This window comes from Ailuropoda melanoleuca, chromosome 4 (genome assembly GCF_002007445.2).
Source record: "Ailuropoda melanoleuca isolate Jingjing chromosome 4, ASM200744v2, whole genome shotgun sequence".
In the NCBI taxonomy this organism is placed as follows: Eukaryota; Metazoa; Chordata; class Mammalia; order Carnivora; family Ursidae; genus Ailuropoda; species Ailuropoda melanoleuca.
In genome coordinates, this window is record NC_048221.1 from 83,064,646 (window position 1) to 83,091,062 (window position 26,417).

Here is a 26,417-nt window from a genome sequence, read left to right on the forward strand (position 1 = left end):
TGTGAATTGTGCACATGATAATCTTTCTGTACATTTATATAATGCTCTATTAATTTATAAAACATTATAAATTACTTATTTTGTTGGATCCTCAGAACCAATCTGCCAACTAGTTGAAGCAGGTGAAGCCAGGATGTTGAGAGTTAGAAAGGTGGAATCACTTTTGAGGATGGGAACATGAGCCTACACTAACAAGCTTTCACATTTTGGGAAGCAGTCATATGCTGGAAAACTGAATTGCCGCAGTTAAGTGAGAGCTGTGGTTATTGCACTACTCTTACTGTCCAGCGGGAGGCAATAGAGTTAAAGTGGCTTTCCACTTTCCACATAGTAGTCAGCAAGCACTACCTTCCCCCAGCAAGCATTACCTTCCCCCAGTACTTTACTCTCATTACTCAGAGGTTAATTTCCCTCCACTTCAATCCCTCCTGGCCTCCCACCTTATTATACTTGATTTTTGAAGTGGAAGGATAGAACTGATGCTGATGTGTAAATTTTGCTTGATATTCTGCTATCTTCACTCATTCCTTCAAAAATATTTAATCAGCTTCTATGATGNTTTACCCTGAATGATTTCTCAACTATCCCTATGTCTTTGTTTTACTTCCTTCAGATTTAAAATCTTGAGTAGAAATGTTAGATTATCTGAGTCTACACTCTAGCTGCTAGCCATGTGGAAAGGGGCATCTGAAATCTTCATAGCTGTAGTGGGAGACAAAGCTTATCCTTTCATCAACACACCCCTTTTATTATACCTCAAGCATTATATTCTTTTGCAATTGTGAAGGGCCATGCAAATCATGATAAGAATTTTTGAATATTATACTAAGTGCAACAGGAAGCCACTGAAGTGCTTTAAGGTAGAAAGTGATATGGGTGGATTTAAATTAGAAAAAGAAATTTCTATGGTATTCTTGAAAGTCTAAAACAGAAACTTGACAGCAGTATGCTTTCAACAAACATTTGAAAACTAGCTTTCAATTATTTTTATTTAAATTATAATTGTTAACATAATACATGCATATTGTATTAATTTAGTCTAAATAATGCTAGTTGCTGTAATAATGCCCAACTCGTAGTGGCTTATTTTATTTCTTATTCACTAAAGTCCAATGCAAGTGTTGCCAGCTAACAAGTAGTCTTCAGTATGGTCCTTCAGGGACCAAGGTTCCTTCTTGGATTCTTTTACTGGAACCTTGTATANGTCTGGTGGAACCACCGCCCCTCTCAGCCTTGGATTCTTTTACTGGAACCTTGTATATGGACAGGAGTCAAGGAAAGAGAGAGGGTAAAGGATCATGTGATAACGTTTTATAAGCCTGGCTTAGAAATGCTTCTATTACTTCTTCTCACACCCCATTGGCTAGGACTCAGTCACGCGGCAGCCAACTGAAAGGAGTTTGGGAAATATAGTCTACATGTCCAGGGAGTGAAGGATGCAGGTTTTAATGAACACATAACAGCTTGTGGCATATAAATAAAAACTTACAGGCACAGAAGGGTTGTAACAACAACAACTCAACTCCTTTCCACACTCCTAGCCCCTTCCCAGTCCTTTGAATAGACTCATTTTGAGAAGATGTGACAGTGAAATGACCCTACACTTAGCTTTGCGCAGCATACACATTGTGAAGCAGGAGGAATTCTACATTTCAGATTGTTAAAATAATTCTGGATCAAGGATCCAGGGTCCACTGAGTTATGTCACTGGCCACTTGGGTAGAAGCATCAAGGTATACATGTCACCGAAAAGCAGGGTTTGTGGGTCTTGGCACCATTCGTGTTTTGAGCTGGGTAATTATTTACTCCACATTTATTTGCTATTGGGTAATTATTTACTTCACATTTATTCGCTATTGCTATTTGCTACGTTGCTTACGTGCACCATAAGATGTTTAACAGAATCCCTGGCCTCTATTCACTATATACCAGTAGTTCTCCCTTCCCTAGTTTTGACGATCAAAAGTGTCTCCATTGTATATGTGCTCTGGCAGGCAAAATTACCCCTGGCTAAGAACCATTTCCAGAGAGGTTGAACCTGGGAGACCTAGAAAGAGGAAGGTAGATCTCGTTACTGTGGGCCTCAGATTATGGCATGATGGAGCTTTAGGTAAGACACCCCCTGCCCCCCTTCCTAGCTTGAGTTGTAAAGAAAGATAAGAATGTGGAGGAATAGCGTCAATGGGGTGCTTCAGTGTAAAAGACTGTTAGGTGCTTTATACCACCATCTCGTTTTAAGATCAATAAGTAGCTTTTTTCCATGATTCTTTCCATCCTCCGTGTCTCATCCCTGTCACATCTATTGGACAGAAACATGACAATACTTGAACAAAAGTTGGGCATTTGGGACAGAGGGAGCTGGGTGTCAATTTATTTGCTATAGCCCAAAACTTAGTTTTTTCTTTTTGGGGTTTTGGGTTCCAAAGTGCAGCCCCCTGGTGGATAAAGATTGACTCTACATTTCTGATTGAGATGCTCCATGGAGACAGAGACATTAAAAAAGAATTAAGAATGAAGACAAGTATATTGATCTCCCTCACCAGTCTCCTCCAACCGATACCTCTTAATCACAGAACAAATTGGAGTCCTGGTAAACTACTTTAATGAGCATCCATTCTATTTCCCAATTCACACGATTGGAAGGGAAGCTATCTTCCTCCCACCCTACCTGGTTTCTCTTTGTGTTGTGATTCACTCATACCACATCTATATTTCATTTTATGTATACATGCATATATATTTTTCATATTTTTATCTGTTTTGCCATAGCACTGGAGGTTTATTATTGTAGATCATCGTGAAGGACCTGAATATTTTGCAAGACAATGAGCCTCTAGAATCTCAGTATCCGAGGAACTAATTTTGTGCAGCAAGAGGAAAAAAATAAGAAAAGAAAAAGAAAACAGTAACTATACATCTGGTTTCTAGACAGTATTAGGATGGCATAACTTGTTCCTGTCTGAGTGAATTCAGTGGATTTGTATTATACAGTGCCTGCTTAAAATGTGTAGCTAAATCAGAGCAGTTCTTTAAATTAAAAACAAACCCCATGGCTTTCCCAGCATTGAGTGTGTACCTCTTATTTGCAACTCTGTTCAGGTGAAACCAACTCTTATCCCAAGAGGGTGGGCAGACAGGAGAGCTCTTAGTGCACAAGCATAAATTTCTTCCTCCTTCCAAATGATATTTTATAAAATTGTAAAGGAAATTGACACCCTAAAGTGCCTGGGTAATGCCATGTCATAAACTTCTTACTGTAAATTGGAGAGCTGGGGTGGGCTTGTGTTCTACGCAGCAGGCTGCATACCCGGAAACTGGGTGCATGTTTCCAGGTCTGTTTCTGGTTTTGTGTCACCCAGGGGAAATCACTACTTTTGTCAGGGCCCTGATTGCCCATCTCCGAAGTGTATACACTTCATATACACTTCACTCCCTCCCTTTCTCTGTCCCCAGCTGTACCTTGCATTATTGGTATTCAGAAAATAGATGAGCCAATGTTTATGAAACACTTTGAAACTCTAAGTAAAATAATCTTATGCAAGCCTAAGTTGTTATCAACTGTATTGTTATCCTTATCATTACAATGTACATGCTGTTGCATATTTGCAAATTACATACAGTAATTATCTGAGTACATACAGTAATTCAAGTACCATCACTAGTACTTGACATTAGTATTTCATAGCAACTTGTAGGGCAATAAATAATGCTGGGATTCTTTCCCTTGGCGCTTGATTATTTGTTCGGGGCTCAGAATTTGTCAGACACTGTAATTAAGAGAATTTTAAGCTGTATCTTCCAGGGGCTTTATAATCTGACATCCTCTCTCTGGCAATAGTCCTGTGCTTTAAGAAGTTCCCAGAATGCTGAAGCTGCCGGAACATTTGCATTCACTCCTTCAGTGCTTTCATTTTGCAGATGAGGAAACCAAGACCCAGGAGATTACGTAGCTCTCCCAAAGCTGTGTACTTAGTTAAGGTGTTAGCACTGGAATTCAAGTCTCTGGATTTCCAGTTTAATCCTCTTTCTATTGCCCTTGGCTACTTGGGAAAGGCAGAACAGAAAAAAAAAAAGGATAGAAAAGCAGGTTGTTCAGCTTGATTATGAGATTCCTCAAGAGTGATAGAGCCCCATTTTGTTAGGAGTCTAGAAGCCTTCCCCAAGCACACCCTAAAAGAGTAATTAACTTTGACAAGAAAGATGAAGATCAAAATGTAACCCATGGGTTAGAGGTATTAGTGGCATGATTAGGAGACTGTAGGATGGGTTTCCCTAGAGAGCCATGGTGTCATCATCTAGTATGAAGTCATACTCCTTGAAGTTGTTGTCCTCTCTCTGGGAAGAGTGGATGGGCTCCTTTCTACCACCTTTGCAGCTGGGATGTAAATGAAGATTGTCAATTCCTGGCACTTAATTGTTGCTTTCTAGAGAAGACATACCAAAGTTAGCTGTTGATGATGGTGGAGGTGATCATTTGGGAGGGTCCCAGTGGAGGAACATGGCAGCCACATCACTGCCTATGAAGCAGTGATTCCTATTACTGTGTGGAAACACTTAGGGTTGACAGATATTCTCCTGGTGGTTCATGGACTAGTCTTTCATCATATTAATATTTTCTTCATAATACAGGACTGTTCCTGGCATGAATTAGTAATGTGCTTATGATATTTAATGTAACTCAGACAATCCCAGTTTGATTTGTTATCAGCAGCATTGCATCTTCCCATTTTTTCTGGAAGGAATTCTTTTTTTTTCTAGTCGGTCATCAGAGATCACTTTTGCTTCGGTAGGCTGAACTTTAAACATAAAGGCTGATTTTTGATAGGGAGATCCATATTATTCCTGGAAACAGGGAATGTTAATTACATAGCATGACACTGAAGTTGAATGTAGTGTTAACAATACTACACTAGAAGGCAAAGGACCACGAAACTCACACTGACTTACCTAGCAAGTACCTTTGTAATACAACAACTCACTTAACATTTCAGGGCCTCACCTTTCTCTTCTGTGAAATGACAGAATTTGATTAAATCAGTTCTAAAGCCCCCTCTAGTCATATAATTATAGGAATCTAAGTGAATTGAAAATTGATGGTACAATTTAGGAGGAAGCTTCCTGGGATATGGAACTTCTAGAAAATGTGATTGCAATTCTTCTGGAACACATAAATTATAGTAAATGACCCAAGAGTCAGAGCCATGAAGTATTGAAGCTTCCAAGGTATGAGAGAATAGCTTTATTTTTATGCTGTACCCAAACCACTCTTTTTCCCAGACATGACAAGAATATTTTCAACCGTACGTATTGAGTGATGACATAACAAAACATGGGCCATCACAGACGATCTCAGGGTTTCTTACACCATGCTACAGAATGGCAGGCCAACTCAGGAAGAAGGTGAGGAGAAGAGAAGATACAGGGGAAGCAGAGAGAGAGAGGAACTGAGGCGTAGGCCTGCTGATATGGGTGTTTGCTAGAAAAACAGCACTAAAAAATCTGTACTTGGTATGATTGAAAATTAATAAAGCTGATTCTTACCTGGCTAATGAGATCCATCCTATGTTCTTATCATGTCATTCCACATATATCAAAACAAACAAACACTGAAACTTAGTAGGGTAGCTCGTTGATCTGCCACCAACTTGACAACAGAGAATTTGCCCTCATGAATGGGGACCATACAGTGTAATTTTTCATTGTAATGTGGAATTCCTATGACAGAGGGGTTCCCTTATTGCCTGATGCCACCACCAATAAGATTCCATTGTGTGTGTGTGCCTCCAGCCCTAAGGTTTGAGGAATTGCAGTAGTTTAGGGAAGAGATTTCGAGAAACCTCCCTTGTTTCTGCAAAGCCATCTTAATCATGCCTGCCTCTTTTCTTTGGGTTGATTTACATAGCAGTATGACATTTCATCATTAAGGAAGCAGGTCCCAATCTTCTGTGTCTTTTTCTTGGCTTGTCTGGCAAGCAATTCTCTTTTGCAAGCTATGAAATCCTTAAGGAGGACTTCCTGGCAAGGGAAAAATCCTCAGTCATCCAACAGTCTCTCACTTTTCTATTTTAAATCTTGGCCATGCACATATGGTTGGGCATGTGTGTCTAAAAATTTCTTCCACATTGACTAACTTGAGCTATTTAATAGATTGTGCTGGCCGTGGGCCTCTACAGCAAATCCTGTGATGCTCATCTCCCTCCCTGGGGAGGCAGGAGACCGCCTCATGCATTTGCCTTTGTGCTTTCCTTGTAATCTCCCTCTCTGGCCCTGTTAGAGCATGAAAGTTAAAACCTGCTTCTTTGCTCATTTTCTTGCAATTAACATTGTCTTTACTCTCCTACTTCCAGCAGAAAAGTGAGCTCTCCAAATATCTTGGTTAATGTCCCAGCAAATGCACTTTCCCTAGGGCTTTGCTAGGGATGTTCTAACTCATTTCTAAGGACAGGAGAGCTTAAGGATATTTCTACCCTATGCTCTTTAAGACCTGATGGTGTGTATGTGTGTGTATGCGTGTGTGTGTGTGTGTGTGTGTGAATTTAATGTGTCTCAATTTTAACTTTTTCCCCAAAACTTATAATCTCTTATCTCTAGCAGTCCCATGCACAGACCTGGGTCTGATTAGGTCCTTAGAAATGATGGTTGAAGTGAATTCGAAAGCAAAGCGGGTCTGGCAACTTTTCTCCTTCTTACAGTTGTAGGGAATGGGGCCAAAGGGACAGAGGAGCACGGTGGAGGCATGCACCCAGAGCTGATCTCCAGCTGTGCCTCTTCCAGGCATGAAGCCCAAACCCCCACGGTTTTCTCAGCAATTTAGCAACCCCAAGAAGCTGGCAAAATAATACCCTGTGATCCAAAAGAATGACTGCCCTGCCAGAAGGTGAACGGTTCTGTCGTCCCCGAAAGAGGCTATTCCTAAGAAGACAAAGAACAATAACAATAACATCATCATTGTCATTATGATAATAATAATGTGGGAGATGAGCTGTAGATTAATACCAAGTAGTTTAGAAGCTTGCAGAGCGCCCCCCCCAGCCCCCACCTCCTACCCCTAGGAATTATATACATCATCGCATTCTATGCCTGGACTGTTTGGCAGTGTCTTAAAACTCAGTGCTGCTCTAAGAGCAGTGATATTATTCTCCTGCTGGGGTGGCCCCAGAAATTTGGGTTTTGTTGAATGTTAAATATATCCCGACGTTTATCACAAACAGCATGAAGGAATAAAACTCCACGTGGCTGGTATTCGGTAGATCTTCCTCCCCACTGAAATGACAAGCCCTTAAGTTAAAAGAGTCCAAAGGGTACCTGATAGATGGAAATATCAGGCTTACCTTCTCAGAGAGGTGCCTCGGCAGTGCACATGGTTTCAAACTTTATATAAAAATAATGCTACTCTAGTAAATGGGAAGAGCTTGTTGTCTTTTTTGGACTCCAGACAAAGGCAAGAGTAAACATGCATTAAAATGGAATCCCTATTTTTAACTTACCTTTCTGTTTCTAGAAATCACATCAAAATCAGATGACACATCCTACTGCATATCTTTTAAGGCTATAGCAACTTCCTAGCAGATTTCACAAAAATCATTACTTTCCCACTGCTGGTCAGGATAATGTCCAAAGGCACCACCAACATTTTCTTTGGATTCTGAGAGCTCAGCCATGTTAGAAGTTGTTGATGTGGATATCATCGTGCATTTAGTGGCTCTTGCTTTATTGTGATCTCTGGGAGGAAGATATTTAGGTGGTGTGCCCCCCTTTCTCCTTTATCTGCTAAGTTGCCTCACCCCTTGGAAAGTTGTTTATTTTGCATCTCTCGTTTTGCTTTTAGTTTGGTATTTCTGTATCCAGATGTGCTACTTAAGGGCACCAGCCCCAAAAGCCTCAAAACACAGGGCATCCCAGAAAAGGAGCACACATGTTTGTTGATCAGCAGTTGCAGAGGAACTTGGGGATCTGCTGCCCGTGGTGCTTCTGCTCTTGCTCTTCTCTTACTCCTCCATTGAGTGGAAGGAGCACCCAGGGAGTGAGTCTCAGCATTCCTGACATGCTGTTTGGGGTCCTCTCCTAATAATGAGGGAGCAGGAGGCTGAAGAGAAGAAATGAACGCTACTACAGAATCATTGCAAGGCTTTTCAGATCTTGCCAGGTTAATACCTAATCCTCACATGCCCTCACTCTGTACCAGGCCCTGATGTAAGGGCTTTACGCGTGTTACCTCTTTAGGTTTCAACACAGTGCTTGGGGCAGGAACTATTAGTCTCCTATTTTTACCAGTCAGGAAACTGAGGCAGAGAATGGCTATGTAACCTGACTAGGTCACAGAACAGTCAGACCATCTGGCACCAGAGGCCAAACACATAACCACTCTGCTCTGTTGCTTTATGCACCACATCTCCTTTCATCAGTGGAAGAAGTTAGTACGTTCCATGTTGAATGCTAAAATGTACTGTCCTTTGACTACGAAGACCTCAAGGCCATCTTTCCATCACCAGCGGTGCATGAGCCTTGATTTTTATTTTCCTATCTTTGGACTGATCCTCACTGCTCACTTCCTAAGACCATCTTGGGGCCAGTAACATTCTTTATTTTTATTTTTTAACACTTGCCTGGAAATACACAGATATGGTCTCAAGTCACAGCAAACTTCTGTCTGTAAAGTAAACATAACCATATTTGGATTAAATGCATGATCTTACTTCATTAGTACCACCTATTAGCCAGAGCTGTCCAGCTCAGGTAACACAAAACAACCTGAAATCAGAGTGTTTGATGCTCCTTTCCCACTGTATGTAAATTCAGTCATATACAGCGTACTAGAGGTTTAAAGATAGAGTACAGTGTTGCTAATTCATGGCATTTATTTTATGGAAATTAATTTTTTTACCAAATATTAGAGAAAGGAATTAATATTCACTCTTCTAATAAAATTTTATTGATCCTCACTCTGCATATAGAACTATGCTAGATGCGGAAGGAAATATGATGATACAGAAATAAGGATTCCTTCCTTTGGGGGATTATAGACTAATGGGGAGAGATGATAGAGAATGAAGACTCACACACACACACAAAATTGAAAGTCACCAGAAAGTAAGTATAACAAATTGTTACACCCAAATGGCTTAGACACAAATTTCTCTGAATTGGAAAGGGAGGTAAGGAGAAATAAAACGAACATTTATTCTGAAATTGTGGTATTCCAGATGCTTTTTAAATGTGTTTTTGATGTAATTATCACAACTGCCTTATAAAGCAGACATGACTATTTCCTCATTTTAACAATGAAGAAGCCAACTGATCAAAAAAAAAAAAAAGATCTATCGGTGGGTGTGCACAGTTCTGTCTTCCCTGAAACTCTCATCATGATTTACCTAGGTATTTGGTGTTAGATTTAGAGTTTTGAAGCCAGACATTAGGTCAGGGAAGGCTTCTTTCAGGAGGTAGGCTTGAGGTGATCAAGATAGAGAGCATGTGGGCAGAGAGAAGTCAAGGCGATCCCTGGCAGGAATCAGCAGGGGGATGTGACAGAGAGAAGACTGTGTATGCACACTAAGCCAGGAAAGGCTGAATAGTAATAGGACATTTACTCAGGGGTGGAGGCATGAAGCTGGGTTTGCATCACCATGAACTAATTCTGGTGAGGGAACCGTGGTGAGTGTGTATGTGTGTGTGTGTGTACACCACCAATCGTGCTACGTTGAATCTGGAACATGGAACCAATAATATTTCAACTCCACGTTAAATTTATTATTTTTTTTAATTTCATATCAAGGTATCTAGGCTACATGAGGAAATCAGCTCTTCTTCTCCCTGTGATCATTCTTTGAATTGCTGTTAGGTGTCAGTAAGCTGTAAACCCCAGTGCTTGCCTTACCCTCTTACCATCCTTGTCATTGCTTCCTTTACCTGAATAGGTCAAGTAGAGGAATCCCCGTGGATCCAGATGTGTGGAGTTTGCATTCTACCGAGGTTTCCATGGGGACTAGAAATGGAGAGTAGCAACTACGCAATCTTCTCTCTGGGACATGCATAATTTTCTAAAAATCCCCTTTGCCTGACTTTATAATGTCACAGTCTAAAATATTCAGATTGCTTTTGTTGTTCTCTCCATAAAAAATTAATGATCATGAAAGTATTATCATGTTTATTTTAAAGCAACTATTTTCTACATTTTAATTAAAAGTTGTAATTCACCATCTTTTGACCAGGTTATCTTAAATCTTCATCTTATTGGTAATGGGTATTGGGCTAGATTCAGAGAGAAATACAAGCGTTACTTAATGCAAACAGTAAAATCTCGGCATTTCTAAAGATATGGTTCTGTTCATTTCATGTGCTGTGCTAACTCTGCCTTTTTAATTAGAAATATCCTCCTGCTTATGCAAGAATCCTGGGAAAGGGGCATTGTCTTATTCATTATGTATTCCATGAGAATCACAAGTGGACAAAACCAGGCATAATACAATGACTGTTGTGTTATTAAAGCACTTTAATAAGGTTACTCCCTCGGTAGAATGAGCTTCTCAAATACCCATTTCTTTTGCAAGAGGTGAGCTGCATGGAGCAAGATGCTCCATGCTCCTCTGGGTATGAGTGAGGTTCCTTTCTGTATGTATTTTACAGATTTCCGTGGGTGTACTACCAGACTAGTTCCTCTCCCTTTTTAGTCCCCTGTCCTGCCTTAGAGAGCGATGTCCTAGAAAGTATTGGATTTTCTATTTTAGTCCTATACTATGTAAGAGGAAATAGTTTAAAATAATGATATATGAGGGAAAGTTCTGTAAACAAAGATCCACTACATTTGGGGCATGTCTATGTCTGTGTCTATGTCCTGCTATATTTACCCCTCTGTTCTCCACCCTCACCAACCAAAAAACATATTGGTTAAGATTCTGTCTATAATGGTTTTCATTAAAACCAAAATCTTTAATGGTACTAAAAATCTCTTTTAAGAAAGAAACTGCAAGTTGTGAGTAACGATGGAAGGTAGGGGAGAAGGGAGAGAAGAAAGTGAGGAAGACTGAAACGCAGAAAGAGAGAGGAAGGGAGGAAGAAGGGAGAAAACGAAGATTTTTTTTAAAGGTGCCCACCCAATTGCAGCAGAGCAACGACTTATCTATATGCATTACTTTGATTTCAAATTATTTTTAGCATGGCTTTTATTGTACTCATTGTTACATACATAAATCTTTAAAGTAATACATTTTGTAAGAAATGGTCATAAAAATTTACAGCCAGTAACTTTTCCCCTGTCCCTTACAATGATATTCTACTAAAACCATTAAATGGTTCTCATTAATGCCCTTTAAATGATTGTGTAATGACCCACAATCGCTTGTAAGTGAACAACCATTAAAGAATTACCAGTTCTTAGCATGCTTTTAAGTACAGCTTAAATACATGGGAGGTAACATATAATATATTAGAAAAAGTATTAAATTTGAAATAGTAAAAACATGATCATCACAAAAGAATGAGTAGGTGTGCAACTCTACCCTGCAATGACCATGGTTCCTACTGAACACATTATTACAGTAGATTTTATAGCATTCATCCTCTTTTCCATATTAAATCTTTTTCCTTTTTTTCTGGGGATAATAATAACAATAATAATAAACCCTGTCACAACAGGAGTAAAAGTGCATATAAAAGTAAATGGGGAAAATAATTAAACCCATGTATAACAGACAGCAACCTATCTAAACAAAAAATGAACAGTCTCTCCCCCAGATATTTTCTACATGAGGGCAAATATTCATTTTTTTCTAACCATACAGATATTTGGTATGGGATAGTCTAAGCACTTGGATGATTGCATTTTTTACACTTCAAAGTATTCTGCATCCTGGGAATATGGTCAAAGATAGTAAAAAATAATAGCTCTTACTGAAGGTGTGAGGTCAAATTAATCCGCTGCTTTTCCAGGCATGTTTTGTAGCAAGCTTACCCACCCATGTAGAGCTGGGCGGTTGATTTACCCTAAACTACAAATGTCAAATTTGTAAAGAGTTAGGTGGCATTTGTTTTTGAAGTTCTTTCAGTCCTGACAGACCTTGTATGTGCCCAAGTGCCACTTATGAGGATGCAGTAATGGAACCAGGGCCACAGGAACCTTATGGCCAGATAGAACAAGGCACAGGGTGAACAAGATGCCAAAGTAAACAAGGGATAAGAGAAAATCAAATTTATTACCTGCCATTTGTATCTGCTTACTTTGAAGGCGTTTAGTCAGGGGCAGGGGGAGGTGGTGGCAGGAATAATTTGGGGCTGGAAGGCACAGCTATGTATTTTTCTTGTGACATTTTAGAAACTCAAGGTCAACACTGAATCCCTCAACTGGCATCTTTTGGCCTCATAGGATTGGCAACATACTACATTTTCTGCTCTCCGGCAAGCTCTGCTTATCCCCACGTGTGCAACCATGTTTCCTTTAGTTGTCTCCTGGTGCAGTGAGCCCACTAGTGGCAGGGAGGAGACTCCTAATCTTCCAAGTGGTGAGTTGGACTTACAAAGGTGATCAGACTTGTTTCACTATTCATTGAGAGTCTCATCTTAGCTCTTACTTCCTCGAGGGACCCTTCCCTAACCCTACAGAGCTGTTCCCTTAATGCTTATCAAATGCTAGTAAAGTGCCATAAGATCTGGGAGGGCAGGAACCATGTCGGTCCTATTCGTGGCCGATCCTTCATCCCTAACACAGTGGCTGACAATGCTGGGCTCTAACAAAATTATCACGTTATTAAACTCGCCCAGAAACATTGTAAAATAAATTCAATTGGTCAACTAAAGCTGGATAATTCTAAATAGATGACTAATAAAAAAAAAACAATGTTGGAGATGTACAGAATTGCCGTTATAAAGTGGAAATCTGGCAGACCTGTCAAGAATAAAATGAATCTCAGGCGTTCCCCAGTTTCTCCTTTCTATGCCCTTTCTCCTTTTCCATTCTGGTCCCTCTCTGTCTCTGTCCTCTTTCAAGCAACCCTGCTCCTATTATTCTCATTCCTTCTGTTCCTCTCCTTTGCCACAAAGCCCCATCCCATCCAAAAGCTGTTCTTCAAAAGCTGCTTCCACCTTACAGGGGTCTGTGCATTTTGAAACTTTGTTGTATCATAAAAAAAGGGAAGATTTCTTTCCCTTGACTACAGTTGTGGGTATTGGTAGGCTTCTGGGCAGCATCTCCTGGGCACCCTGGAATCCTGACGGAGTGCTGGGAGAGAGTGGGGCCGGGGAGGAGGACTTGGGTTAACTTGAAGACTGACCTAGTAAGAAGCATTTCCGTTAACTGATTTGTAAAGTAAATCAAGCATAGAAACAAAGATGAAGACAGAGCGCAGAAAACATCTCTTCTATTCTCCCAATATTTCCCTAGCTCCGAGTCAGCTGGTATTCTCTCTCAGAGTTACGGACCTTTCCCATCTCTGACTGTGAGAACACATCCAACTCTGAGCCTCTTCCTTGTGTGCCTGGCAGTAGCTGCCACACTGTGTGTTATTTAAGAAGCTCCATTTGGCTCCATGCTCTACAGAGGAGAGGAACATATGGCCTTGACTGTTAAAAATATTCATGAGTCATGTTGCCCAGTGCTGAAGTACAGCCACCTCAAGGGCAATTTTCCAACAGCTCATATTGGTTTACAACATGGAATGAAGACCAGATGAAGTTCCAGGAGGTTTTCAGAGGAGACAGAATGCAGTGACGCAAGTTAGAATTTGGTCACTATGCTGGGTTGCATGTCCCTTCTGGAAAGAGGCATGGAGTGTTAGTAGAATATCAAAGTGAGGGATCCCACTCTCTGGTTCCATTTATAGAGCCAATGTTCTGCTAAATCCTTCTGTAGAAAGAACTTGAGTAAACTTGGAAGTGAGGGTTACTCCATGTATTGACTCCCTAGTGATTTTCTTCTTCTTTCCATGACCACCAAGAACTCACCTTGCCTCATGGTGTTTGCTTGGTCTAGAATACCACATGCTTTGACTCCCATGCTGCTAACAGAAGATTCTTTCAGGGATAAGTGTTCATGATTTAAAAAAAGAAATTTCTGGGAAAGTTCGGATTGTGGATTTTGTTATTGTTTTGGTTGTTGTTTTCATTTTAACATTCCTGGGGTTTCTACAGAAGTGGTCCTCAGTGTGTTTGGCTTCCTGGGGACATTTTATGTGATTTGTCAAACACCAATATTAAAGAAGTACAGTCAGAACAACTGGGGCTGGGGGATAAAACGGCTTAGCTCTCAGATGGTCTAAGAGTAGACAGGTGGGACGTCTATAATAGTTTCATGATTTAGAATACAATGTACTATTTCCCCTCTATCCTTTTTTCTATTGTAAATTAATCATTAGAGGGCTCTATCTGAAACACTTTTTTTCTCACTGTGTATCCTGTTTCAACCTGCCCCATGCGGGGACTGCACCTGACTGTAATTTGGGGAACACAAATTGCAGTGGTTCAGCACTTTGTGACTCCACTAATAAGTTAATGTCACTCCCATCTTCTGGCACAATTCAACTCAGAAAGGTTGTGATGTATCATTAATGCATTAAAAAATGTTGTGTTTTTAGACTGAATACCTGGAATTAGTTGGGAGCCTGACAATCCAAAACAGACTTTTTATAGTGCTTGGGAGCCCCGAGGAAGCAATTCTTGTTTAAGCATCTGCGTTATCAGAGAAGCCCAAGTACTTCAAAGGTCTGTGCAGGATGCTCAAAATAGGCACCTTGCCAAACAGAAATTGAAACACATATACATACTATACTATTTGCCTTACAGAAATTAATTTTCAGCCAGCAGCACCTAGGATTATTTAATATTTATCTTTAGCAGCAGGAAGATGAATCTATTATTTTATGAGTTGATTTTGTTATTTTACCTGAGTGTTTCAGTCAGTCTTTATGGTAGGAGACACTTACGGTCTCCCCTATGCCCTGCCTGTTACCCTCTTTTTAAATTATTATTATTTTTTAAGTATTCAGAAGCAATGGGAAGGTTCATTTTTTAATCGCTGGATTTCCCCAGTCGGTTCCCTGGGAAGAAATGATTCGGTCCTTTCAGTGATCTGAGTAAATGTTAAGATTCAGGGTCATATCAGTTGAACGGATTCTGGGGTGGTAGTAGGTGTTGAAGAAACAGTTTTGGATTGCAAGTAAGGAAACAGAATTCTAGAACCTCTCTTCACCTTGTGACCTGGGAGAGATCTCTTAACTTTTCCAGACCCTCCCCCTCATCACCTCTACCTAAGTAGATTAGAGTCCATAGTCCCTACAGAACTCTTGCCGCTAGTGAGTCATCATTATGAAATGCCGCATGGTCCTGTAGTTCCTCCTTCTATTGCTGAGATTCCAAAGGGTTGTGTGCTATGTTGATTGTTTGTGCCTGTGAAATTAAAGCACCAAGAAAGGAATATGTCACTGTGTTGAATAACAAAATGACTGATAGAGTATCAGGGGGACTTGAGTGTATAAAATGCCACAATATTGCAAAGTACCTTGTAGATGGGAACTGTTAAATATCAATGGAGCATTGCTGTGGCTGCACCGTCAGCACTTCCCTGTGACCACAGTGAGAGAGATGCTAAAATGTCATTTCATGGACCACATTATGTGCTGCTTACGATGAATATTCTGGCCATGGTTTATTACATTTTTGATAAATTGTAACTTCTTGGACCCAAATTTGGTTAGCTTATCTCTAGTGCCATTTAAATCTTAAAAGACTGAATTTGCCCCAAAGATTTAATCATCATTCAGCAGTGGTCTGTAACCATGTGGTACTAATTTAAATTACTGTAGCAATGGACAAGTCTCTATCCAGAAATTAATAAATGCAATTTATAAGGAATGTTAAGTAACAACTAACAATTTAATGCTTTGTGAGTTTCAGCCAAACTGATTAAATAATTAAAACAGATTTCTAGGGATAGGGGAAGAGATTTTACCATAAAAGAGATAAACAGTTTGGGAATTGTATGCATTCTTTTAGACATTTAAGATAATTAAATCCAAAACCTATGTTAAAATAACACTGAAGGTCTGGTTTAAATCAGTAGTGGGAATTGCTAAGTTAAGAGTTGAACACCATCTTCAATGTCTGCCCCATTGTTTTAAATAAGGCATTTGGGGACTCTCAGAGCACTGGGTCAGTTTATAGAGCGTGCTATTGGTAGAACAATATTGGTCTCAAGCACAAATAAATGTATCGAATGGAACTACCTTCTTGCCATGATATTTCCAGGCTTTTACTAAGCTAAACTAGATGTTTAGAATCGTCTCAGAACTATTGTACAAACCTAAAACTTCCTGGTTTTCAAATTTTTATTTGTTTAAAAGAAGATAAAGGAATTTAAAAATTATAGCTGTTTTGATTGAACATGTAATAAGTGTAATACGTACTTTAATGGGCTTAAAATAATTCATTTTGCAACAAATTGTTGAATGTTTGTGTATGTACAATACAGGTATGTCTGCGATACAAAGATTAATAAATAAGGAATTAAAACACTCTGTTTTCTGATGAATAATAATTTTGTAATAAGCAGATGGGTCATCCTCTTGATAGAAATGACTATAGGTGACCATAGGATGTACTTCTTTTAAGGATTTTTTTTGAGAGAATGTGCGCACATTCACATACACACACACACACACACACACACACACAGAAGCAGGAAGGGGAGGGCCAGAGGGAGTGGGAGAGAGAATCTTAAACAGGATGGATCTTATGACCCTGAGATCATAACCTGAGCTGAAATCAAGAGTCAGACACTTAACTGACTGAGCTACCAAGGCGCCACAAGGATAAATTTTTAAGTGATTTGCATAAAGGGCTCAAAAGGTGCCCATCATTCATCCTTGTACCTGTAGCCCACCAACCCTGGTGGAGAAAGACTATCTAACCACTTGTGTCAGGGCCTCCTTCCTTAACTGTGTGAAAGCTGGGTGGTATTTACAAGATGGAGTGGAAATGTGAAAATTGAAAACTTTCTTTTAGAGGAGTGCATAGTTAGTGAACACTAGTTGGTTGGGTTCTCACTGAACTGGCCAGCTATTTGGGAGTTAAGTAGATGCCAATCAAATGTTCTATTGCCCAACAGGTTAGGAATTCATTACCTACCAAACTGAAATTGCCACACTTTTCCTCTAAATGTACTTTTCCTTATGTGATAACCAATTACCCTGATATGCCTGGGACTGAGGGTTTCCCAGAATGTGGTTCTCTTAGCCCTGAAACTGGGAAAGCCCAGTTGAGTTATCACCCTACTTTTAACTTTTCCTCTTGTGTTCTCTGTCCTCGTTAATCATACTTTCACCTACCCAGTCATTCTGGACTTTTCCGGTTCTTTTTCCACATTCAGATTTTCACTGAGTTCCATCAAATATTTCATCCCTTCCTCTTCTCCAGACTCCTTGTTATTGCCTTGGCTCAAGTGATGTCATGATTTTCTTGAACTATTGAAACAACTGCTAAACTGAACACCCCACCTCTAGACTTACTCTCACCACAATCTTCCCATGACCCAGCTGTCAGTGATATTTTAAGATGTCTATTCGCTTTCTCAAGCCTTCGGTGTTACTTATTACATAAAATCCAAGTTTATATACATGAGATAAAAAAGGCTCTCTCTCCATCATCTGGTTCCTGCCCAAGTCTCCAGGCTCACCCCCATCTGCCTTTCTCCTTGAACTCTATTCTCTAGCCATTTGGATCCACTTGGAGTTTCATGGGGGCAGAATACTAATTCACACTTGTATACCTTTGGCTATATTATGTTCTCTTTTAAAAATATTTTTCCCAGTCACTTTTTCATTTCACAAACAGCGAATTATTTTTTAAAACCCAGTTCAAGCATCACATTCCTTTATGAAATCCTCCTACCACCAAAGTAAAATTGACTACTGTTCATTTTGTGCTAGTCTGTGCCTCGTATACTCATCATGGACCTAAAGACACGTGTTACTGTTATTTTTTGAACAATTAGTCTTCTGTTTTATATATATATAGTCTTCTGTTTTATATATATATATATATATATATGTATATATATATGTATATATATGTATGTATATGTATATATATATGTATATATAGTCTTCCGTTATATATATAGATATAGATATAGATATAGATATTTTAGTGAAGGAAAACTGATTTTATTAATATTTATTTTTAGGTTTTGGTATTAGGTCTGACCCGTAACAAACCCTGAAACGTTGGTGGAGTGAATAAAGAATCTCAGTTGATACATCATGGGAACTATACTGCGACCCAGCAATGCAGTGTGTGTGGTGAGTCTCCAAGCACTTTGATAAGGCCCTTCTCATATCGCCTAGTTGAAACTTTTAGTAGTTATTTACCTGTTTATCGTTTTACTGTTATGTCATGTGTTTGCTCATAGAGTAACTTCCAGAAGCAAATTTTGTGTCCACAAGTTAGGAGAGCTGCCATTTTATATCATTTTTTTCTTATGCTATATTAGTTTTGATTCAAATCTAACAAACCCCGTTGATTGCCTATCCAACATCCATCTCTCTGTGCCACACCACAGTTTATCCTTCCAAACAGAATCCTGTTTATTTCAGGATCACCTTTCCTCTACAAGACTGTGTACTTCTGAAAAGGCTGCTTCTCTTCCCAAGGGGGTGGCTCCTGATCAGTCTAAGGCAATCACAGAGCCCCTGTACCCCAAAGCTACTTAAAGATGGCTTGAAGTTCTTGTGATACAGTTCTGGTATTGAGATGTAAGACGAGTCTGTTGGAGATCTTTTGTAAAAGTTCCCTCTTAGAAGGAATGGTCTCTTGTTCTCTGGATGTTGTTCTGTCTGTATGTGACACCTAAAACTACTGTGGCCTTCTCGTGACATTGAGGGAAGCCAGCCTTTAGATGAAGCCAACACTGAGACCAACATAGCAGAAAAAGAAAAGGAATCCAGTTCTGGATCTCCTTGCGGAATCTCTGATCCTGCCCCAGCAGTCTCCTTCTAGACTTGTAATTGTGTTGCATGTGGTTGAAAGTCTCATAACTGACATAGACAAGTTTATCATTGTAATCTGAGAGGACCAGGGCCATTTGTTTAATACATACCATCTGGTACTTCGAAGGTAAGGATAAAAATGTGTAAAGTATACTCGGAATAAAGGCAAAAGCCAAATGACCACCTGAGAAGGTTCTAGTTCTACCATTTATCAATAACTATTTTGAATGAATCAATCAATGAAGATTCTTTTCTAGGAATTATAATAAGTGCTTATCAGGAACACAAACTCCAAGCAGTCACAACTTTTTTCTATATGAGCTAATGGTATCATTAGTGAGCTGACTTTAATTACTATACAATAAAAAGAAAGTAATGGATACTACGGTAGTGGTAACGATTTAACATTTTATTGAACAATTACTATGCACTAGGCACTGTTCTAAGTCCTTCCCATGAACTTTTATTTGCATTGGCTCTATTTTCTCTTTCAAATATTTTCCTCCCAGACCACTTCACAACTTATAAATACTTATATGCCACTACACTTACATAAGTCTCTCTCATTCTGTAAGAGAGAAAAGAAAACCACTATTTTTCCTGACTTTGCTTTCCTCTCAAGATACCACCTTGGGGCACCTGGGTGGCTCAGTCGGTTAAACACCTACCTTTGGCTCAGGTCATGATCCCAGGGTCCTGGGATCCAGCCCACATCAGGCTTCCTGCTCAGCGGGGAGCCTGCTTCTCCTCCTTCTCCCACCCATGCTCTGTGTCACTTCTCTTTCTCTCTCTCTCAAATATATATATATATATATATATATACACATATATATATATAAAATCTTTAAAAAGTGCATAGTGCCTCTAGAAACTTATAGAAAAAAAAGATACTACCTTATTTCCTTTTACAAACTTCACCAAGTTTTTTTCATTAATAAACATTATTCTTTAGACTGTTTTAAGCTCACAAGACACTTGAGCAGAAAGTACAAAGTTCCATATATCCCTGTCCCCACACATACACAATCTCTCCCACTATCCATATCCCCCTACCACAGTGGTACATTTGCTACAATCGATGAGCCTATATTGACGCATCATTATCACCCAAAGTCCATAGCTTGCATTAGGGCACACTCCTGGTGTTGTATGTTCTTCTGTGTTTGGGCAAATTTAGAATGACAGGTATCTACTGTTGTAATATCATACAGAATATTTGCACTGCCCTACAAGTTTCCTGTGCTCTGTCTATTCATCCCTCTGACCCCCTTCACCAAGTGTTTTGAAAAAATAAATACATGACACCTTCTTCTATAAGCCACTGATTTCTTCACATCATGTTCCTCCTTTGATCCACTGCACTTATTTTCATTCCCCTCATTTTTCTGAAACCACCATGAAAAAAGTCATCGTTGACCACAGTATTGACAATTCAGTGTCTGTACCCCTGCTGGCTACTTCTTTTGTCCTCTCCTCCATAGCAGCATCATCTATCCAGTTGACTCAAGCCAGAAACATCAACCTTTACTTGTCTCTCACCTCACGTCCCCTCTCACTTGTCAATTTTATCATTCTACCTCCAAAATCTTTATTGCATAAGTTTCTCCTGAGAGAAACAACTTGTCCCGTCATAACTTAGGCTTCCATCATCTCTCCTCTAGACTACTGTAAAAACCTCTGAGCTTATTCTCACATCAACCTATACCCTACAGTTAAAGTGAGATAGCTTTCTGAAATGCCATCGTCTCCCTGGCACTCCCTTTTTGAAATACTTTAATAGTATCTCTTCCCAGCAGAATAGCATCTGAACTCCTCAGCTCTGTTGTAAAGGTCTTCACAATCCTGCAAAGGTGCTCCTTCCCGGGGCCACTTCTAGCCACTCTTCCTCCATGCTCTCTCTTCTACCTAGACTGGAGTAGTCTGGGCCCTGAGCATGTGTACCGCCACTGCTCAGTGACTTTGTAGAGTCTGTCGTCTCGGCGTACAGTACCCTCTCTCCCTTGTCCAGGTGATGAACTTCTACTACCGCTGAGGCACACTGCAAATGTGCCCTGCTTTCCTATCACTCTTTTCATAGCACTTTTCATAGTACGCCAAAACTATCGTGCTTTGTTTTTATATTTGTTTGTCAAGGTGCCTGTTCCCTTCTCTTAAATGTGAGCTTTTGAGACAAGGAACTCTGTCTCATTTACCTTAATATCTCCAGTACCTGGCACAGTGTCTAGTACTTAATAAATGTCTATTGCATTAAGGCTATTGTGATGGAGTGAACAGAGTGTAATGGGAGCTCTGAGAGGGAGCAACTGGCAGGGGCGTTTTGTTCATTCATTCATTCAATAGTTATGTACAAAATATGCATTATGAGCTGAGCATTCTTCTAGGCACTGGACATAGTGAACAAACAGAAGAATATCTTACACGCATGGGACATAATATTCTATTTTAGTGGAAGAAAAGAGATACAGTGTGTTTGCAAAGGACCAGTATCATGAATGAATGAAAGGGATAAGATGGAAGTATAAGGCATAAGGAGTGATAAGGGCCATTGATAAACTTAGCATCCCATGACCCACCCAAAGGCATTTACTTAAGATCACATTAAAACATCAATAACAGCAGCTATGCATGACCCAACCACTGAATGTATTTGGGGGACAGATTAAGTCTGTAGCCTACCTGTTTGTGGTCCCTGTTGCAGAGGCATCTTTGTTCCAGATCTTGTTCCTTGAAAAAGCAGGGAGAGGCAGTAGATCCTTGAATGCTGGCAGAATATCCTTATTAGTTTGACTCCAGTCTACCTTAATAACAGCACCTCACTTTGTCTTAGCCTCTTTATCCTGTGCTTATAGCTTAATGTTTTTTTTCAACAGCTGCAAAGTTGTCCTGAGAAAATAGTACACTAGAGTTCCTCGGAAAGAATACCCTTCTACTTGGAGATCAAAAGCCCAGCAATGAGAGCACCAAGGGGCAAAAAGAGCATGGGCTCTCTCATACCAGATTCAGAAGCTTGGGTGTATTAAAAGCAACTTCTGGAAGCATCCTTTTTAGGGGATAGGAGAACAAAGAAGTATTCTTTTTTTGTGCCATTAGTATGTGTGGGTATGACTAGATAGCAGAAAAATAACTTCGTAATATTTTAAAGTTGAAAAGGCACTTTAAGGTAACTCTAAATTAACCCTTTCCTTTTACAGACAGGGAAACTGAAGCTCAGGAACTAGTAACTTACCCAAAATTGTGCACCTGGGATATATTAAAACAGTGTGAACAGTTGACCATCTACTGCTGCTCTGTGTCAGCAGCTAAGGGTTTCAAGCAATAGTGATAGATTGAAGGCTCTGACCAGCAAACTGTAGGTGTTTTTCCAAATTTCTGTGATCTAAATGGCCAGCTCTTAATGGAGAAGAGATCTATGATAGGGGTAGCTGGGGATGGATTATAGTTGATAGAAGATGTGAGGATGGTGCATGAAATGTGTTTTACTCCAGCCAGAAAATTAAAGCAAGAGGTTTACAGAATTATAAGTTTTGATAGTGTGTGGGAGAATAGTACTGTTTATCTATTAAATTATTTATTCATCCAATTTATCTATTAAATTATTCATTCATTCATTCATTCATTCACTCAGAAATGTTGAACCCTTACTATTGCTTATTTCTGAGCTGAGTGCTACGGAGGACATAATGCAGTAGAATGCTTCTTCATCCCTGGGCTCAAAGAGCTCACAGTCCCACAGAGGAACCAGAGGTGCAGGCAGATCATCACAATGCTCTGTGCCATGTGAACATGTATGTTGTCCCTGAATAAAGGGAAAGCCTACCTGGGTGCTGAAGGGAGTTTGCTCCAAGTCAACTGCTGTATTAAAAATACTATCGCACCCTCCCTGGTCATCCTAACAGTGCTGCCTGTGCACTAATAATCCTCTGAAGAATCTTTCTTCCTCGAGTAAAATCAACCTGCTTATGAAGAGGTTTTCTGCTTCTTTTGAAGTTACAATACTTGCCAAGTGATGTACCCTGTGTGTCTGTGACACTGTTCCCGGAAGGACCAAGGCCCCTGAGTCATAAGATGGCAGTCATTCTCTGCAGCCATTGGCTCCCGAGGAGCCGGCATTTCCATCCATCTGCAAAAGGAAGAAGAATTAGCTGCCTGCTTGAATCAACCGTATGTGTGTTGGTTAGGAGTTGTTATGAGACGTACCCCTGACAAGAGCTGAGTTGCCCAGCCAGCTTCCCTTTATCAGATGGGCCAGTGCCAATCATCATTGTTCTCGCAAGGTGATAGCAAGAGTTGTTCCCCGTTATAAGATGGTGGCATTCTGGCAGGGTCATCATGGTGTTAAGATGCATAGCATTTGTCAGGTTTGCCTAGGACTTCTGGAGGTTTAGTTATGAAACTTGTTAATTGAGCTATAAATATAGCTGCAGCCTTTGCCTTCCAGTAAGGCAGTGTGTTAATTTGGGTTTGGCAGGGGGATGGTGCAAGCTGCCAATGTTATGTTAGGATTAGTAACGTGCAGTACATTTTAATTCCACTTCCCCATGTGCCACGCTTTCCTCCTCTGTTTGTTATCTTTCTGAGGGAAGAGAGAAGAGAAAGCAAGCTCATCATCATGGGCATCTTACGTTAGGGATATTTATCTGAGGACCTGCTTTTCACCTTACAAGTCTTCAAGTGGAGAAAGTTTGAAAGATAAATGAAGAAAACCATGTGCACCACAGCAGAGGGCTCAGACACAGCCTTCTGCCCTGTGATTAGAGTAACCACGGTTGCAAACAGCAGGATGTTTGCTCTTGCTTCCCCACTGTCCCGACCCCAACTCCTCTCTATAGTTAGGACATCCTTCTGTGTCTTAAGGTGAACATGATAGTAACAAATACATGTTCTCCACAGTCAAAATATGTTCTCCCTTCTTTTTACACACATAAAATTACATGTGGAATGGAGTGGGTTTGTTTGCTTGTTTCTTCTTCAAATACTTATCAAAGGGTAAACGTATCACTTGCTCATCTCACTGAGAAAAAAGTGCGTGGATTTTAAACTGTACATAAAAACAACTTTGGCTGTGTGGTTTATGCTCATAGGGGAGAGGAGAGGGTGCTGCAGAAGCAGTCATACCATGCCTGCTTACAGATTGTTGGTAAGTATTAGTTGAATGAATGAATGAATGAATGAATGGGTGAGTCTCAATTAAGTTAAGTTTTGAAAGAGTGGCTTTTGTAGATTATCCAGTCTACCGTGTCTGCTTTCTTTTCTTAAAACACATTAGTGACCTGGAAATAGGCTGACAAAAATGGGAATTCTGTTTGTTGGCAGTGTGGTAAAGGAAAGAACTCATTTCCAGCTAAGCAGCATCAGACATTTAATTTTTTTTTTTCTGAAGCACCTGGCTTGAGTAGAAATATGAAAGAATGTAGAAGTCTAACATCCTGTGTGGGTTTCTCTGGAGACAGTGCTGATTGCATTTCCCTGGTTATGAAATGTTAGAGAGAGATCAGCTTGAACTAAATATTCTTTACTTTTCATTTTGCTTTCCCCTTCATGGCCATGTCTCTCACCTCTGATAAGTAGAAATTTCCATTCCTTTTTGTTTTTTGTTTGTTTGTTTACTTAGAGCCCTATGTTTTTCTTTTTTCTTGGGTTGAACTCTAGGAGTAAAGATGTTATATCATGAATGCAAAAATGTGCTCAGCTCTAATAAGGATGGTATTCATTTTTAGCTGTTGTTTTTTATAATAAAACTGTAGCCTGCCTCGACTACACCAGCTGTTAATTGTATTTTCCTTAAGTCCTTTTGATATTCATTTGAGATGCGTTTTATAACCCATCCGGTAACCTTGCTGCTAACCAACAATTATAGTCTGACATCTGAATACAAAGAATTTGGGACAAGCCACAGTTGTACATGGAAACTTTTAAAACAATGTCTCCCTTAATATATTCTTTACTAAAAAACATTGTGAAGAAATGATTATAGCCTCACTAAATTCTGACATGCTAAAAAAATGGCTGTTCATTCTTTGGAAATTTGTACCAACTTAGTGATTGGGAAATTGAGAGAATAATAATAATAATAATAAAAAGGCACAGACTATGCCAGGAAGCCAGCTTTTCCTCTGCTTCACCCCATTCACAAGCTTGACACAGCCTGGACCAATATTAATTCCAACAGTTTGAGGTGGACAGAGAGTTGGTGCTACTCACATTGTGGTTAATTTGGAGACTGAAGAGTCTGGAATCAAACTGATAGGATTATTAGAGTCTGAAGCAGGGTTGCTATGGGCAGTTGTGGGTTTTTTTACCTAGGCACTAGGCCGAGTAGGCAAGTGTGGGCTGGAATCTAGCCCTGGTACTGCTTGCCAAGCTGTGTGCCCCAGCCTGGGGCTGTATCAGCCGGGAGGAAAGGGCCTTTCTACAATTCATCTGCCAGGGTGGAGTGCCTTTTTGTAACTCACACAAAGATGCACCGTGTGCTAAAGGTGGCCTTGACTGGAAATAACTGTTGAGAGGGATCCTGTCTTCTCCACTACTATTGTGTATCTGAAACTCTCCTGGGTTCTAATAGTCCTTTCATCCAAGCTCCTTTCCCCCATCTCCACTGTGGGAGGAGGAGTGAATTATCCAACAGGGGCATCTGGAAGCTGATTTGAAGCCTGGGTAACTCTGCCCCCATTCTACTTGATGTCTTTTTAGGGAACCGGCTGCCTGCAGGGAACACACATCCTACAGGTGGGTGTAGAGGTAAAGAGGAAGGGGAAGAAAGGCCTGACCCAGTTCAGTGTGTCCAATTCTAAGAAGCTTTCTTGCCCACTTTCCCTAATCTTGCTTTATTCAGTAGGAAAGTTATAATTTGCACTGCCCCCACCATGGCTCACTCTTTTGTCTTCATTTTTCAGTTGGCTCAGAATTCAGGAAGAAGGGTGCTATTTATTGGGTTCCCAACAAGATCTTATAGACCGTACGATTCCGCATTTCTCTCCACACCCATACTTATAACAGAATTGTTCTATCCAGCAGAAGCCATGAACTGGTGGGCTCTTGGCCAGATCCAGCCTACATCATGTTTTGTTTGGCCCACAGAATATCTTTTGGAAATAATTGCACAAAACATTTAAAAATGGGAGATTGCATGTCCACATCAAGATTTATGGCCCTTCTTAAAAAATAAAAATGGGAAAGGTGTCCACATTGGGCCAGCATCCCCACATGGCAATCATCAGCTAGCATTGTACTCCCTTTCCCGCAGGGCACACTCTCCAACTTTCCTTTGTGCCCTCCACTCTCTATTGGCTCCTGGGCTGAGGCTGAATGTCAGCTATCTGTCTATCATTATTCTTACATAGTTTTGTTTTGTGTTGAATTAAATGAATGTCCCTTTATTCTTATGTCCCTTTTAAAAGTTGATGGTGAAGGCTCCATTTCTGAAGACAAACGGGAAAGAGCAAATGTCTT

At 40.0% G+C, this 26,417-nt stretch overlaps 1 long non-coding RNA gene across 2 annotated transcripts in view; it reads left to right on the plus strand.

Annotated features, from left to right (window-relative positions):
- The window catches only part of LOC117801973, a 203,531-nt gene that overhangs the window by 15,984 nt on the left and 161,130 nt on the right, over positions 1 to 26,417 (plus strand). For both annotated transcript variants that reach the window (XR_004624903.1, XR_004624902.1), the window contains exon 2: positions 18,167 to 18,281. This is a non-coding gene — a long non-coding RNA (uncharacterized LOC117801973). The remainder of the gene's footprint in view (positions 1 to 18,166; positions 18,282 to 26,417) is intronic.